Raw genomic sequence first — 17,486 nt, 5'->3', positions numbered from 1 at the left:
CCTTATTTTGATTTCTGTATTTGACCTACTATTCCCAAATAGCATTATTTTTGTTTTGGTCAGATTTAAGGACAACTTCTCCTCAAACCATAGTTTTAACTTGTTCATAGCTTTAGTTACATCATTAAGCAACTGCTCTATGACATCTCCAACAAAAAAGACAGTGTCATCTGCAAATTAAACCATTTGCAGATGACACTAATGTATTTTTTGTTGGGATGTCATAGAGCAGTTGCTTTTGTGTTACATTACATAGATCATTTGCGTAAATAATGAATAATTTAGGCCCCACAAGCAATGTCCAAACATTCAGAAACAACATTTTCCATCTATACATATTGTTTTCCATTTTCCAAATAACTTTTGACCCAAGTTAATATAGTCCTTCTAATCCCATATCTTTCCAGTTTATTTATTAATAAATCATGATTTATTATAGCAAATGCCTTTTTATATCTAGAAATACTCCTGCAACAAGCTTCTTATAATCAACATTATTACTGGTATATATATATATATATATACACAGAGGTTCCACATCCACATTCACATTCACTTCAAGGTTGGGTCCTCTATCAGAGGCCTAGAAGCTTGAGGGTTCTACGCAGTACCTTAGCTGTTCCTAGCAATGTGCTCTTCTGGATAGAGATCTCTGAGGTTGTTCCTGGGATCTGTTGGTGTCACTCTTCCAGTTTAGGGGTCACAGCATTGAGTGCTCCGATGACCACCGGTACCAGTGAAGCCTTGACTTTCCACAACTTCTCTATTTCTTCTTTCAGCCCTTGGCATTTCTCAAGCTTTTCATGCTCCTTCTTCCTGATGTTACAGTCGCTTGAGACTGCTATATCTATCACCAGTGCTTACTTCTGTATCTTATCTATCCCCACAATGTCTGGTTGGTTAGCCATCCCCTGTTTGTCAGTCTGTTTCTGGAAGTCCCACAGTATCTTAGCCCTGCCATTCTTCACCACCCTTGGTGGAGTCTCAGGGGCATCTTTACACAGCCTGCATCTTGGGTCCTGCCTGGTTCCTCTTTCTCCCCTTCCACATTGGGTTTCTGCTGCTTGAGACATTCACTTAGCAGTTCATCATTGGAGCTTTCTTCCTGATGTACTCCAGGATCTCAGTTGCTTCATACTGTATAGTGGGTCTGATGCCAGCTCAAACGTCGTCCGGATTAACAAGGTTCACGTCAGATGTTGGGGAACCAGGACATTCTGAAAAAATGGGCTACTGTAACAAGATATTCATGGAGAAGTGAAGAACTTAACACTGTTGGAATATATATATATATATATATATATATATAGTACCTTAGTAGCACAGTTTTTTGTGTCTACCTAATTAACCATCAGAACAACAAATATAAAATTTTTAGTTTATTTAGTTTTTACTTCACAAACGGTATTGAAAAATGGACATATTGGACATAAATTATTTTAACTTCATTCCAAGATCCAAGATCCTGCTTCCTGAATTTTGAACACAAGCTAAGAGTTGGTAAGAGATCTGTGACCACATGCCTCCTCAGTCATGTTTTTAGGTATCATGTCTTCCAGTGATACCTAAAAAGCTTAGATGACAATTTAAGGATCTCAACTGTTTCTGAACTGAATTCTGATCTGGAAAAGTCCTAAATATTAAAGGTCTAGCATTCCTCGAACAAATGCATATCACCCACCACCTTTCATGCCAAACTTTTAGACTAAGATCATCTTATGTTGATAAATGATGGGGTTCCAGCCATTTTCGTCAAACATTGTAAAGGACTTCATGCGCATCTCTGTGATATTGTGAGATGTATTCAGTTGGTTTCTTACTGCGCTGTGAACAGCAGTGAAGAGGGAGTCTCTAGAAGGTCCAACAGCATTTGTGGTTGTGCCCTTTCCTTCCACTAGTCACAGAGGTGTCTTGAGTTTTGAACATGCTCCAAAATTTTGTTTGCCAGATTTGTTCCTAACAGTAACAGTGGTCACACAGGTCTTCAACCTACCTGAATTTTGTTACAGGCATCTTCAACCTGTCTCAGCTTTATATTGTTAGGCTGTTCTTTGACAGAAAACATCCAGGTCTAAATACCATGCTGATGATAAATTATAATTTTGTATTCATAACTGTTCCAAATCTGTATATTTTCATTTCTAAAGTCTACTACAGCTAAATAAATCATCAATTGGAGCCAGCTGCTGAGGTGGGTACAAAGTGAGCCAAAAATAAGTGTACATGATCAAGAATAGTTTGACATGCTGTGCAAACAAAACAGGTTATGACTTTCAACTGGCCATTCAAAACACAGCTACATGGCTTGCTGGTCATTTGTTTACAAACAAACAGAGTCCAGTGAGACTGCAACAGAAAATTTACTCTTTTTTAATTTTGCAATTTTGAGTCTCTACCAAATGCAACCCAGTAAGGTATTGGCTTTAGCTCTCAAAAAATATGACCACACCACTATCACACAAGGGTTGGCTCATTATGTATCAGTGGTTCATGAGATATTTCGGTAGCAGGCACTCACACGCATGCACGCATGCACAGGCAACAAGATTATTGACTGCTTTGGGCTTTTGGTGACAGGTGATAATGATAGCATTCCATTTTCAACACCTTGGCGCCATGTTGTTATTTTGTTCCAGGGTTAAAAACTGGGCCTTGTTGGTTGAAAGAAGCTCTGAAATATTCAGCTGGCAACAAGAACAAGCACGTCTCAGATCCTGCATTGGTTCTGCACACAATAAAAAAACAACAACTTTTGTTTTGTTCTGCTGCTGATTAAAACAAACTACACAGAACCATGTGGTGTTTTCTGTGTTCCTGCACAGAACTGGACAGTGTTCTCCCTTTTTCTGCACAGAATTGGATAGTGTATTCCATGTTCCTATACAGAACCAGACAGTATTCTCTGTTCCTGCACAGAACTGTGCAATGTTCTCCAAGTTTCTATACCTCCAGTGTTTCCCAGTAGCAGGGATGCATTGGCTAACAGGTCGTGTGGGGAAGCTGGGTCAGGATCACATAACTGTTTCCTGCAGTGACACACTGACCCACATCGCCTGCACACATTCCTCCTTTTAGCAGGAAAACAATTCATTCTTCTTTCTTTGAGTAGGTTCTCTGTACACCTGACACTTTTGATGTTTGTGTCTGATTTTTTAGAAAACTGAAAAGAAAAAGATCCACTTTTACCAGCCACAGTGGCTGGTGGAGAAAGTTTTTTTTATCAGCCACTTAAACATTTTACCAGCCCCTATTTTTCTTTTTTGATGTGCAACACTTCCATTAGAACAAACCCCACCAGTACAATCAAATTATATAAATCATATGACTTATTCTTAACTCTGTGAGAAACCATTTACAGTAAAGAAGTTTACCATACATATGTATGATTTAACAGGGCACATCATAGCACAAAATGAACCAGTCACAGAACTCGCCATTGTCATTTCTTTTCCATTTTTCATAAAAAAAACCTTCCAGTTCTTCCCTCAACTCCTCTTGAGAAACATTTTTGTTGACTCCCACCCACTTAACTCCTGAAATGTACCACCATGTTGCTAAAGCTACTGCTTAAATTTCTCCTTCTTTTAATGGCATTTAGCACAAAGTAGCAGCAACTCAGACACATTGCTGCCACCTACAGGTCAAATTGAACACTTTTTTTTCTGTTCAAATCGCAAACCTGCCACAGTGGGCTGGTGGATTGTTCAAATTTACATGCCACTTCAAACATTTACCTGCATTTGGTCAGTGGCTGTGCCAATTTCCACCCATGACTTGTACCACTGTTTGCAGTAGTTCTGTTCTATTAGCAACTAAACACATTTTTAATCGCCTGTTAACAATAGGTGAAGGTGGACAATAAGGTTTTTGCAAGTGTCTGAGTGTGAAGTGCCTTTGTGTGCCCATCTGTTAGCAAAATATCTCATAAAGCACTTTACAAATTTTAATAAAATTTGCAGAAAGTAATCATTTGACATACATCTACAACCAGCATTTTCAGACCAAATTGCCTCCTACTTTCTCAGTTATTTAATTTTATCTTACCCAGGCATCCCACCTTGTTGCATATTCCCATAAAAATGCTTTGTAGGGAGTCCAGTGTGCCTGTATCGCCACAATGGTGAATGCCTACTTGTGATAAGCATCATCTCTCTTGTAGCTTGTAGGGACACTTCATCACAATTGAAGAGGCATTCAACTCCTCCTGTATTGTATATCTTCCATAGCATTACAGCATCCTCTCAAGAATAGTGAAATTCCCAGTACTTGAACATTCTCAGCTTTAACAATTGGCCATTTGAATACTTTGTTCATATAAGATGCTGATACTTTATATTTGTTTTGAAAATGTTTTTTCAAAAGACAATTTGCTTGTCTACATCCTTGTTGAAGTGTGTAGACAGCTTCTTACCAGTTTTCTCGGTTGCCTCCTGGTGTTTCGTTCAAAGAACTACAAACAGTCTTGATATGTGCTGGTTCTCTCTTCCACCAGCTGCAGTGGATCTAATTCAAATGGCTTTTTGTTGCAATATAGTTGATATTTGTTGCTGAACAACAAAAATGGCAATGATTTCATTTTGTTTTTGCATGATTTCACAAACTGCATCATAGATAACTGTATTTTGCAATAATGAATTATGTGACTGCTATCCACATTTTTTCTTAGCAGGAATTGATGCAAGTGGTGCAGCTGCAGAGTTTGTGAAGATAGACTGAGGCCTTAGAACTGTTGTATTTTGCAGAAAAATGAGAAGCATCCTTAGATTGTAGAACTCTGAGGTTGAAGTTGATCATTTTCAAGGTTTTCCGTGGTGATTTGAGATCTCAATTCATGTGTAAATGATACAGATGGCAGTGTGGAGCTCAAGTTCTTGCTTTTGGCACAAACTATTGTGCCTTCAGATTGAATACATATTTTTGCCTTTTTAAACCTTGACCTATATATAGATTCATGCCATCTAAACAAACCTTTTCTCAAACTTTGCTACTGTCCAGGACAGATAATCCACTCTCCAGCAGATATTTGAGCATCAATTCCATTTTCTCTTTTGCTTTCCTCATCTTTTGTTTTTACAGTTAGAATTGTTGCTTTCGAGCCTCTAGTTCATGCCTCTTTTTCAGAGCAACAAAACAAGCTGATTTCTTTGCCTTTATTTTGAAAACATGCAGATTAAATGCCAGAAATGTTTGAACTACAATGACTTCTCTATGACCTTTTTGCTTGACATAATGTCATCATGATACTTAACATTTTCATATAGATCATTACACTCTTCACTATGATCACCATTATCATCATCATTACAATCAGTGTGTTCAACGTTTGCACTTTTACCATCGTCTTCACATGAAATACCTTGTTTAGGTCATCTTTTATTTATTTCTTCCTTGTTCAGCTGAAACCATGTTTCGTGCCTTTTGTTCTTCAGGAAGAGAAAATTCTATGAGCAGTGAAGCGATACCTTGACCCCAACCTTGAAACCTTTTTAAGTTTTTTGTACAACAGACATTTTTCTTTGAAGTCAAGAGAGGAAAAATTTTGGAATTGAATTTGCTTCTTTGTTTTAAATTATTTGAGCCCTCTATAAAGTATGTCCCCACAAACTGGTTGAAAAACTTAGCGTTCTGGGCCTGGGCAACTTGCTGTTGGATTTTCTGAGTAACAGACCCTAGAAATCAAGGATGGGCAGAGCTGCTCCACTTTCATCCTAAATACGGGATTACCACAGGCGATCTTTTACAGGGTCACGAATGAGTCCATCCTGACCTTTTGCTACACAGTGTGGTTTACCAGGTGCACTGCCAAGAACAGCAGGGACCTGAAGTGAGTGGTGAAAGCGGCTCCATCTCTCGACAGATCCGTGTAAAGACTGTCGAAGAGATGTTTAACTTTGATGTGGGTTCCTGAATTTTGAAAATATATGTGATTAATAAATAATCTCCAATCTACATTTTATATTTCATGTGAAATTTCTTGTCAGTTGAAAAGTTTGAGTTAAAAAAGTTTAATTACAAAGCACTTGAATTATTATGCAAAATATTGCCTGTCTGTATTTAGCATTTACATTAATGTACATTGTTGATATTTTATTAAAGCATTTTAGATTTAGTAGTTTTGATTATTTTCTCCTTTTTTCCTAACTAAAAACTTGTGTTGAGGTACACTATATTATCAAAAGTATTCACTCACCCATCCACATAACTGAATTCAGGTGTTCCAGTCATTTCACATGGCCACGGGTATGTAAAAATCAAGCACCTAGGCATATAGACTGCTTCTACAAACATTTGTGAAATAATGTGTCACTCTCAGAAGCTCAGTGAATTTCAGCGTGGCACCGTGATAGGCTGCCACCTGTGCAATAAGACCAGTCGTGAACTTTCCTCTATACTAAATATTCCACAGTCAACTGCTAGTGGTATTATAACAAAGTGGAAGCAACTGGGAATGACAGCAACTCGGCCACGAAGTGGTAGACCACGTAAAATCACAGAGTGGGCTCAGCAGATGCTGAGGCGTATACTACACAGAGGTCGCCAACATTGTGCAGAGTCAATAGCTACAGACCTCCAAACTTCATGTGGGCTTCAGACTAGTTCAAGAACAGTGCATAGAGAGCTTTATGGAATGGGTTTCCATGGCTGAGCAGCTGCATCCAAGCCTCACATTAAAAGGTGCAATGCAAAGCTTTGCATGCGAAGTACACCACCACTGAACTCTAGAGCAGTAGAGCATGTTCTCTGGAGTGATTAAAATCACACTTCTCTGTCTGGCAATTTGAAGGATGAGTCTGGGTTTGGTAGTTTCCAGGAGAACGGTACTTGTCTGACTGCATTGTGCCAAGTTTAAAGTTTGATGGCGGACGGATTATGGTGTGGGGTTATTTTTCAGGAGTTGTGCTCGGCCGCTTAGTTCCAGTGAAAGGAACTCTTAATGCTTCAGCATACTGAGACATTTTAGATAATTACATGCTCCAAACTTTGTGGGAGCAGTTTGGGGATGGCTCCTTCCTTCCAACATGTCCAGTGCACAATGCAAGGTCCATAAAGGCATGAATGTTTGAGATTGGTGTGGAAGAACTTAACTGGCCTGCACAAAGCCATGACCTCAAACCCAACAGAACACCTTTGGGATAAATTAGAGTGGAGCCAGGCCTTCTCATCAAACATCAGTGTCTGACATCACAAATGCTCTTATGGAAGAATGGTCAAACACTCCCATAAACACACTCATAAAGCTTATGGAGAACCTTTCCAGGAGAACTGAAAATATAGCTAACATCATATGGATTAAGAATGGGATGTCACTCAAGTTTATATGCGTATGAAGGGAGGCAGGCAAAAACCTTTGGTAATACAGTGTATATCTGAACCATCTCTGCACCAGTTTTATGATTATGACTTCTGGCCCTGTTATGGATAACATCAAGTTGCCACACTTAGGCTCATTGAAATACGTCCACATGGTATGAGAGCTTGAAGAATATTCTGCAATTGGGTCAGAATTTATCTGCTATTTGGGTTTTGTGGTTTCTCTCTGCAGTGCTATTTTTTTTTAGGCTAAGGCCCAGTTTACACAACACTGTTTTTAAGTGCAACAGTAACAATTTAGCTGCAGTTCAATTGTTTGTGTACACAACAACAGCAATCGAATTCTCTGACACAAACCTTTTGAACCCAGGTTTCAGAGTGGAGCTTTTCAGATACTCCCTGTTGCATTTTAAAGGAAACCACAACATGTGAAATCACACATGTGCACCACAGACAGATGCCATCCAAATAAACATTTGTGTATTTACCATTTTGGATGTAACCGTTTTATGGTTGAAGGACAGGAGTTTGCACGCATGCGTGTGTCAGCAACAGCTTGTAACCTGGCATGAAAACTACAGTGAACTTAACAGGCGCAGGATTACCGTGTAAACATGTACGTTTTTCCCAGTCAACATCAAACTTAAGTTAGCGGCCCCAGCTAACTGACATTAAAGAAACAAAAATGGCCAATCAAATTTTGGATAAATATCTGTAAAATTGGATGAGTATCCAATCAACTAAACTTTTCACAAGAATAGAAAACAGAAAAGAGGACAACGTATTAGTATACTTAGTCAAAGGCAAAGGTATGTGTGTTCATATGTCGGTTAGCAAATTATCTCATAACCCTTTGGACTGATTTAAATAAAATTGTCAGAAAGTAATCATTGGATGTACATCTACAACTGATTAGCTTTTAGAGTCAACACAGTTCAAGACAGCTGTCACAGATAATTGACATTAGTCAACACAGAAATGGCTATAACTACATAAAATGTACATGTATTAAGCTAACATTTAGTGTGGTAGTAACTGAAAGTCCTTCACAACAGTGCTAACAAATCATTCAAGATCTTGCAATATAATGTGATAACACTTTAATGTGATTTTGAAAGTTTGACCAAAATGGCTACAACTCTGTCATTTTACAGCAAAAGACTAGAACATGATCAGAAGATAATCTTAGTCTAAAACTCTGGCATGAAATGCAGCAGTCAATTTGCATGCCTTCAAGGAATGCTAGGCCTTCAATGTTTTTAAAGTACTGGGCTACTGATTCACTTGACCATGAAAACCTCAAAGCTACCTTTTAGCAAACTCTGGACAGTGATGATACATGTACACAAATCCAACATTTTTGACATTCGAAGATTATTATCCATAGTTTTCCAGCCTGACAGCAGTCGGATGTGTATCTGCTTCCTGTTCATATGCTCAAAAGGTTCATAAGACATCTTAAGTCCAAAGCAACAGATGAAGCAGACACTTCAGCTCCCTGGTGTAGTAAAAATACCAGAGCTAATAGGATGACTGTCTGCTTCTCAGGGCCATGCAGGTGTCCCAGCAGCTGCACATGTTCTGCTGCTTCTGGAAACCTGGAAGGTTAGTAAAGGTGAACCGCTCAGAGCTTCTGAACAAGCAGGAGCTAATATCCATCAAGCAGTAGTCTGGACTTTTTTGAAGTGATGTTCTTTCAAACAGTCATCTGTAATTAGTACAATACCCAGGATTTCCCCCAGAAAAGAGGCTAAGCCTGGTGGTAGGTGGCACCGGACGATCGCCAGGCCGACTGTGATTTAGTAATAAAACGATTAAAGTTAACAGGAAAGTCAAAAATATGGCTATTTATTATCTGATATTGTAAGATATTTGTGTCAAATACTTACACAACTACAGTTTTACAAAAAGGCACTTTTGAAATACTTTTTAAAAACAAAAATACAATTAAAATAAATACAAATTGTCTGTACCTGATTTGAATCCTAATTTAAGTCACATTTACAAATAAATTAAATTAACATAAATAAAAAAGTGCAAACAAGACACCAACACACGTCTCACGTCAAGGCCAATGAATAAGAACAGAGAACTGAAAAACAAAGAAATGCTGTACTGTACTGTGCTTTTTGTGGCACAGGCTGCATGTTGGATCAATACATGTAACAATAAAACAAAGCATATCTAATGCTGAATTTAAAAGCATAATTTTACTGTTAAACAAGGATAAATTAGCACGCGTCATATTATTATTTCCACTAAGTACAGAACATGCCAACGTATTCAGTCTTGTAAAGCCACCCACTGAATTTTTCAGCTCAACTAACCATTGTGGTCTATAAACATCAAATTTTATTGGCTGCAGGAGTAATCTCCTTCCGTAAGTTTTGCGCCGTTTGATTATCTTTGTGATCTCTCATAGAGGGAACATAAATGCTGATACAGGTGAACCAGCTCCGCTAGAGCACTGATATGGTCAATTTTGAGTGGAGCACAGTGCGCATGGTCCACGTGAAGTTACAAAAATGAGGAGGTGCATGACCACGTGACGTGACACAGCTCGGGTCCTTCGCACAGGGGCAGGGACAGCACGATTGCTTCACTGTTGGCACGCACGCACGCTTGCACGCACACCCTCGCGCAGTGATCAACACGTCAGAAAAGTAGATTTATGCTTTTGGGGTGCGGGTGGAAAAAAAAACGTGTATTAAAAAAATGACGTATTTTACAATAAACAAGCGGAACTTAGCCTGGTAGCAGGGGCAGTTAAGCCTGGCGGCCCGCCAGGCCTATAATACACTGCATAACAGTTGTGAAATCAGTCATAGAGAATCAATATAGAAAGGCAGAAGTATTTGTCTAGGCTAGGCTAATGGCTAGACAAACAAGGGCCTGTTGGTTTTCAGACTTATAAAACTAGTCTCTCAAAAACCACATACTGGTGTGAATGAAGGAGACATGAGCAACTATTAAACCTCTACACTTTTGCATAACACCAAATGTATCAGTCCCCTAAGAGTTGAGTAATTTTTTGGACAGACTATGTAAATGTTGAGGGTTGTGTCAGGAAGGGCATTTGGGGTAAAACATATTTGCTCAAAGCTACACCATACCAGATCGGTTGAGGCAACAACGAATAAAAACTGTGCTGTTGACAAACAAGGTTTCGGCAGAAATTGTGCTACTGTTAGTCGAAAACCATGAGGAGGAAAACATGCAAGTAGACAAGGGAGAAAAGAGGAAAACCAAAAGTGTAGGCCCTAGGGTAGCAACGTAGGGAAAATGACAGGCAAAGGTAGAGACAATGCATGATGGCTGACATGAGGCATATAAGGAATGTAGATGTGTTATGTGTGCAAAAGACCAAGTGGAAGGCAGCAAGGCTCACAGCATTGGGGCAGGGTTTCAGCTGTTTTACCATGGTGTGAAAAAGAGGAGAAAAGGAGTAGGGTTGGTCCGGAAGGAGGAGTTAGCAAGGAATGTAGTTGAGGTGAAAAGCGTATCAGATAGGGTGATGTGTCTGAAGGTAGAAGTAAAAAGTCTGTTGTTCAATGTTGTCAGTGGTTATGCTCCACAGGTTAGATGTGATGTGAAAAGACAAATTCTGGAAGATCTTGATGAAATGATAGAGTATTCCCAGGGCGGAGAGAGTGGTGATTGGTGCAGATTTGAATGGACATATTGGTGAAGGAAACAGAGGAGATGAGGAAGGGATGGGCAGGTTTGGTGTCAAGGAAAGGAACCAGGAAGGACAGATGGTGGTGGATGCCAAGGGGATGGAAATGGCTGTAGTCAAAACCTATTTCTAAAAGAAGGAGGGACACAAAGCACTTTGGATCGCCTCGCTGCTGAAAAGTGCTATCACTTCACTTCACTTCACTTCCACTTCGTGACCTATAACAGTGGAGGCAGGAATATGAAGGTAGAGTACATTCTGTGTAGAAGAGGTAACCTGAGGGAGATTGTGGACTGTAAGGTTGTGGCATGGTAGAGTGTGGCCAGACAGCATCGGATGGTGGTGTGTAGGATAACCATTGTGATGATGAAGAGGAAAAGAGTAAAGGCAGCGAAGAGGACCAAATAGTGGAAAATGAGGAGAGAAGAATTTTGTGAGGAGTTCAGAAAGAAGCTGTTAAAGGCTCTGAGTGGTAAGAAAGAGCTTCCTGATGAGGTCTACTATAGCCAAAGTGATTAGAGAGACAGGTAGGAAAGTACATAGTGTGTCATCTGGACAAAGAAAAGATGATAATGAAATTTTGTGGTGGAATAATAAAGTGCAGGAAGTTATCCAGAAGAAGAAGTTAGCCAGGAAGAAATGGGACAGTGAAAGGACTGCAGAGAGTAGACAGGAATATAGGGAGATGCAACATTGGGCAAAGATGGCAGTAGCAAAGGCAAAACAGAAGGCAGATGATGAGTTGTACAAGAGGCTGGACACTAAAGAAGGAGAAGGACTTGTATCAATTGGCAAGAAAGAAGGACCAGGCTGGAAAGGATGTGCAGCAGGCTAGGCTTGTTAAAGATAGAAATGGTAATGTTCTAACAAGCGAGGAGTGTGTTTTGAGAAGATGGAAGGAGTACTTTGAGAAGCTGATGAATGAAGAAAATGAAGGAGGGAAAAAAGGAGTAGAAGTTATAGAAATTGTGGACCAGGAAGTGGAAAAAATAGTGAGGATGAACTTGGAAAGTTTTGAAAAGGATAAAGAAGGGAAAGGCAGTTGGACATGATGACATACTGGTGGAGGTATGGAAATGTTTAGGAGAGATGGTAGTGAGATTTTTGACTTGATTATTCAATGACATTTTTGAGAGTGAGAAAATGCCTGAGGAATGGAGGAAAAGTGTGTTGGTGCCAATCTTTAAGAACAAGGGTGATGTACAGAGTTGTAGCAACTACAGGGGAATTAAGTTGATGAGTCACACAATGAAGATCTGGGAGAGAGTTGTGGAAACTAGACTTTGACAAGAGGTGAGTAATTGTGAGCAGCAGTATGGTTTTATGCCAAGAAAGTGCACCACAGATGCCATCTTTGTTTTGAGGATGTTGATGGAGAAGTACAGAGAGGGTCAGAAAGAACTTCATTGTGTTTTTAGAAAAAGCATACGGCAGGGTGCCGAGGGACAAGCTGTGGTGTTGTATGTAAGACAGAGTTGTCGAGGAAAAACAAAAATCAATTTCCAGGCACTGTTAGATGAAATCACACAAACAGGTTTATTTATGTAAGATGCACGGCATACAGAGAGCCTTAAAAGATAATTAACAATCAACATCAGAGTCCCAGCTCCAAACGGGAAGCTCAGGATCAAAGCTCTGGCCTCCCAAATCAACACATAAGCTTATATTAAAGATACTGGATTTTTGGAAGCCAGAAGGAGGGTCTAGGGAGGAGCGAGTCAGTTTGGTTCCCATGAAGAGAAAAGTAAACATCAATCCTGTAAACAGGTTAATTCTGTGAAAACTGGGACTTGGAATACAAGACATAACATAGTCATAACTTATCAACAACAGGTGTTACCTTATATAAAAAACTTTCCCATTACAGAGTACATGTGGGTGAATGAGAAGGAGGCAGGTGGAACAGTGAGGCTACAAGGAGCAGAGTGATTTGTGACAAAAGGGTAGAAGCAAAGGTCAAAGGAAAGATTTACAAGACAGTGGTGAGAGCAGTTGGGTTGTATGGTTTGGCAACAGTAGCACTGAAAAAAAATACAGGAGACAGAACTTGAAGTGGCAGAGCTGAAGATGTTGAGGTTGTCCTTGGGAGTGACAAGGATGGATAGGGTTAAGAATGAGGTCATCAGAGGTCCAGCACAGGTTGAATGACTAACAGATAAAGTTAGAGGCCAGACTGAGATGGGTTGGAAATGTGCAGAGGAGGGACAGTGGGTATATTGGTAGAGGAATGATAGAAATCCAGCTGTCAGGAAAAAGAGAAAGAGGAGATATGGGTGCAGTTAGAGAGGACAAGGAGGTAGTTGGAGTGAGAACAGAGGAAATGGAACACAGAGTTAGATGGCGGAGACTCGCTGTGGTGACCCCTGAAAATGCAACAGCAGAAAGGAAAAGAGCTCTGCTCAGCACACATGCATTAGTACAGTAAATGGTTTGGTTCAGAAAACAGCAACAAACTAAACAAATGTTGTCAAGCAAAAGTGTACTTTAATACTAACTGATGTAGCATTCTTTCAGACAGGTATGTTGTTTTGAGAAAGAGCTGATATAGAGGTCACAAAAATGATAAAAATCAGGTCCTTGTTAGGCTAGCCAATAGCCAACCTGGACAAAAACTTTTTCCTGTTTCTCCATACTCTGGTCTTTATGACTGATATCATGGCTGGTAAGGTACTAACTATTCATAAGTCTTGGACAAAACATTGCTTCAAAAGTGACCAAACCATTCCTTTAAACCCAGTTACACACACAGCCAAAATAAAAAAATAAATTAAGGGCCTCGTCCGACATTTTTCAAGCCAGAGCTTTAGAAAAAGATAGATTTATGCTTAGAAACAACAAAGTTGTAAATAAATCTTGTGTAATCTCAGGCAATATCACAAGATGTCACACTTAGTGTATGCTGGAAATGACTCAGCTACTACCAAATCAAATTGTAGCTTATCAGTCAAACTGATAAAATTGAGTTAGACATTTTGATTTTTGTGTTGGCTAATGTTGATTAGCTGTGGCTGCCATTTTGAACTGAGTTGACTCCAAAAGTTAAAGAGTTGTAGACATTCATCCAATGATTACTTCAAAAATTTCACTTAAGTCTGTCCAGTAATTCATGAGATATTTTGCTAATGCAGACAAACACACACACATAGACATGCAAAAACATGATCACCCTTGCACCTGTGGCAGTGGATTACAAAAACAGCTGGATATCACCTTGTGACAGCTCCTGTAATGAGCTATAAATGAGCCTGTGAATATTAATGGAGTCAGAGTTCCTGCTCACATAAACCAACAGGGCCAACCTCTTTAGTGTGGACTCACATAGCTGGTTAATAAGAGTATGTGTGTGCAGTCTGACCTACAAATTCTGACTTCCACCTTGAGCTCTCGGTCCACCTGCAGATTGACCTCCACCCTAGGGACGGATTATGTGAAAGCAGATTTAGACTAAAAGGGCACCTTGTGGTGAGAAACCTCTCAAACTCCAGCTCACCCTTTGATTCTTTTAAATTCACGTAAATCAACAGGTAGTTATTAAATTAACTATGCCCTCTGTGGCGCTTTTATCATAAATAACTAAAAACACATTTTAAAATAAAAGTAATAATTATGAATTTTGCACTACTTAAATGTTTCTAATCTGACCATATCTTCCAAACAATTAGATTCAACTTAAAGACCACAGCAGATTGGTGCAGCAACATTTAAAGCTTGGAACAGGGGTGAAAAGAGTACTAAATAACATACTCAAGTGCAGTTACTCTGGTAAAATTAGACTCAAGAACAAGTAAAGTTACTTGTGTCAAAATATACTCAGGTCAAAGTAAAAAGTAAGTCATTCAGTTGTTACCTGAGTAAAAGTTACTTTTTTTTCCAGTACAGTGCACAGAAGAGATTTTTTCCCCTAAAATGATCTCTCAAATTAAATAAAATGCGTTAAAGTTTTCATCTATCCATCCGCCCATTTTCTTTTACCTCTCCTCTTTTCTGGGTCACTGGGAGCTGGTGGCTATCTCCAGCAGTTACTGCACAAAAGGTGGGGTAGGTACATAGGTACAAACGAGACAACCATCCACACTCTCACCCACACCTAGGGATCAGTTAGAGTTACCACTTAACCTAACATACATGCTTTTGGTCTATAGGAGGAAACAAAAGTAGCTGGAGAAAACCCACGTGCATTTAGGGAAAAAGTGTAAATTCTACACAGAAAAGCTGGAAGGCAAACCTGCACTAACCACTACCACCAACAGTTTAATATGGAATTACAAAATAAACATGCCCACAAATGATATGTCAAACACCTGGAGAATATAACTTGTCTTTTCAGTGCAGTGTGCACATAATAACCTGTCGTAATAACCTGCCAAATAACAAAACCAGAAGCACTTTGAGAGTGCAAACATCCCCCAAGGCCATAGCATCATAAAAAAGGATGATTCAGATATACATTTATTTCCATCAAAGAGGTAATGTTTTTGGTAGCATGGTTAGTTTGACCGTCAGTAAGATTACTTAGATTTTGATTACATTTTTTAGGAAATGTTGGGGTTGTCACAAGAAATAAGTGATTAAATTTTGGTGAGCTGGATCTGGCTTTGGCAGAGGTTTATGTTCTCTGAGTGCTTCTACTGTATATACGTTTTAATCAAATAAATATAACCTATAGATTCCAATTTTAGATAAAATTATTTATTTGACCAGAAATATTTTCTTTCAATCAACTCACATATTTCAGTATAAGAAATATGCTGTAAAAATTGAACACACTCACAGGGCCACATTTCCCACTTTATGCTTAAAAAAGCTCAAGTTTCGTTACAGTAAAAACAAAATGTGGGTATTTTAGAAGATATTACCATCAGAACCATGAATTAAACTGCACATACAGCCTCTTCAGAACTTTCAGAATTTTACCATCACTCTCACATTGATACAGCTGCTAATTGGATGTGGCTGTTAATAAATACATTTCTGTTCAGGCTTTAATAGCTGAAAAATTTACTGAGACACTGTTTCCCAACATAATCTGCCATGCAGTGAATAATCAGCTGACATATAGAGGCTAGAATTATTATCAAATAAAGAAACAATATTAATATTATAGTCTTATTTTACATCAGGCTGTATGTTTTTTATTATACCAGGTCCACTTATTGATTCTCTGACATGTTTTCAGACGTGTTTGGGAGTCAGTGATGCTCTGTTTATGATCACGTCAGGTTACAGCTTTAGTTCAATTAATAACTAACGTACTAGCTACTATAGAGCTAAATAACTAAGCCTCCTATTAAACTACGAAAGCTGTGTTTTCGTTACAAAACTACAATTCAAGGATGTTTTAAACTTACCACCATGAGAGGCTGAGTGGGCAGATGAGAAGCTACATGTTTGAGTCTCTCTGAGCTAAAAGAGCTAACAGTTAACAGAGGAAACAGCAGAATGAAGCAGCTTCCTTCCTTTAACTTGTAGCCAGGTTGACTCTTAAGAATGGCAGCCAGGAGCTCTAGAAGTTTATTATCTTATTTCTAGTTCGACTTGAATAGAAGTCCCTGTGGAGTTTTAGCTGGTCACCAATTAACATATGACGTGCATGTCTGTCGAGTTTTGTTCCAGGCCAATGGATGCTTTGCAATTCGACTCTACAGTATACCAACAGATCCACAAAAAAAGTTGACTGCTAGAGGTGTAGCAGTAACCCTAACTCACAGTTCAATACAGTACTACAGGAAAGATAAACAAATGTATGAAAAACAAAACACAAAGCACATATAAATACACACACTCTACCTATCTCACCCTATTTTTCCACATGGGCGGTTACTCTTCACTTCAAGCTCAGGTTCTCAACCAGAGGCCTGGAGGCTTGAGGGTTCTATACAGTATCTGAGCTGTTCCTAGGACTGCACTCTTCGCTTATTCCTGGAATCTGTTGGAGCCACCCTTCCAGTTTGGGAGTCACAGCACAGTGTTCTGATGACCACTGGCACCACTGAGGCCTTGACTCTTTACAACTTTTCTCTTTCAGTCCTTCTCGTGCTCCTTCCTGATGTTACAATCAGTTGGGATTGCTACACCTATCACCACTGCCTTCTTCTATAGCTTGTCAAACACCACAATGTCTGGTTGGTTAGTCATCACCTGTTTGTCAGTGTGGATCTGGAAGTCCCACAATACCTCAGCCCTGCCATCCCCCCCTCCCTAATTCATTTAGCAGTTCATCATTGGAGAGTTCTTTCCTGATGCATTTCAGGATTTTAGTTCTTTTATCCTGTAGAGTGGTTCTGATGCTCATTAGTCATCTGCCTGCCTCCTTTCTTTTATTGAACAGTTGCAGAGTGCTGGACTTGGTGTGAAACCCTCTGTGAATTATGAGGAGCTTTTGTGTCTTGTGTCTTTTGATGTCAGTGGCTTCTATTTCCAATTTTGCCCCAGCAGGGTATCTACTGGAACAAGAATTTCATGGACAAGGGCAAACAACTTAAAAGGGATATATAAATAT

The 17,486-nt window shown here is 39.3% G+C and overlaps 1 protein-coding gene across 3 annotated transcripts in view; it reads right to left on the bottom strand.

Moving 5' to 3' along the window:
* The window catches only part of LOC108250107 (cryptochrome-1), a 95,748-nt gene that overhangs the window by 71,623 nt on the left and 6,639 nt on the right, over nt 1-17,486 (bottom strand). The gene's annotated exons all lie outside the window — the stretch shown is intronic.

The sequence above is a fragment of the Kryptolebias marmoratus genome, linkage group LG8 (genome assembly GCF_001649575.2).
Source record: "Kryptolebias marmoratus isolate JLee-2015 linkage group LG8, ASM164957v2, whole genome shotgun sequence".
Classification (NCBI taxonomy): Eukaryota; Metazoa; Chordata; class Actinopteri; order Cyprinodontiformes; family Rivulidae; genus Kryptolebias; species Kryptolebias marmoratus.
Note: the sequence above shows the minus strand (reverse complement) of the source record. Positions and strands in the feature narration are given on the sequence as shown.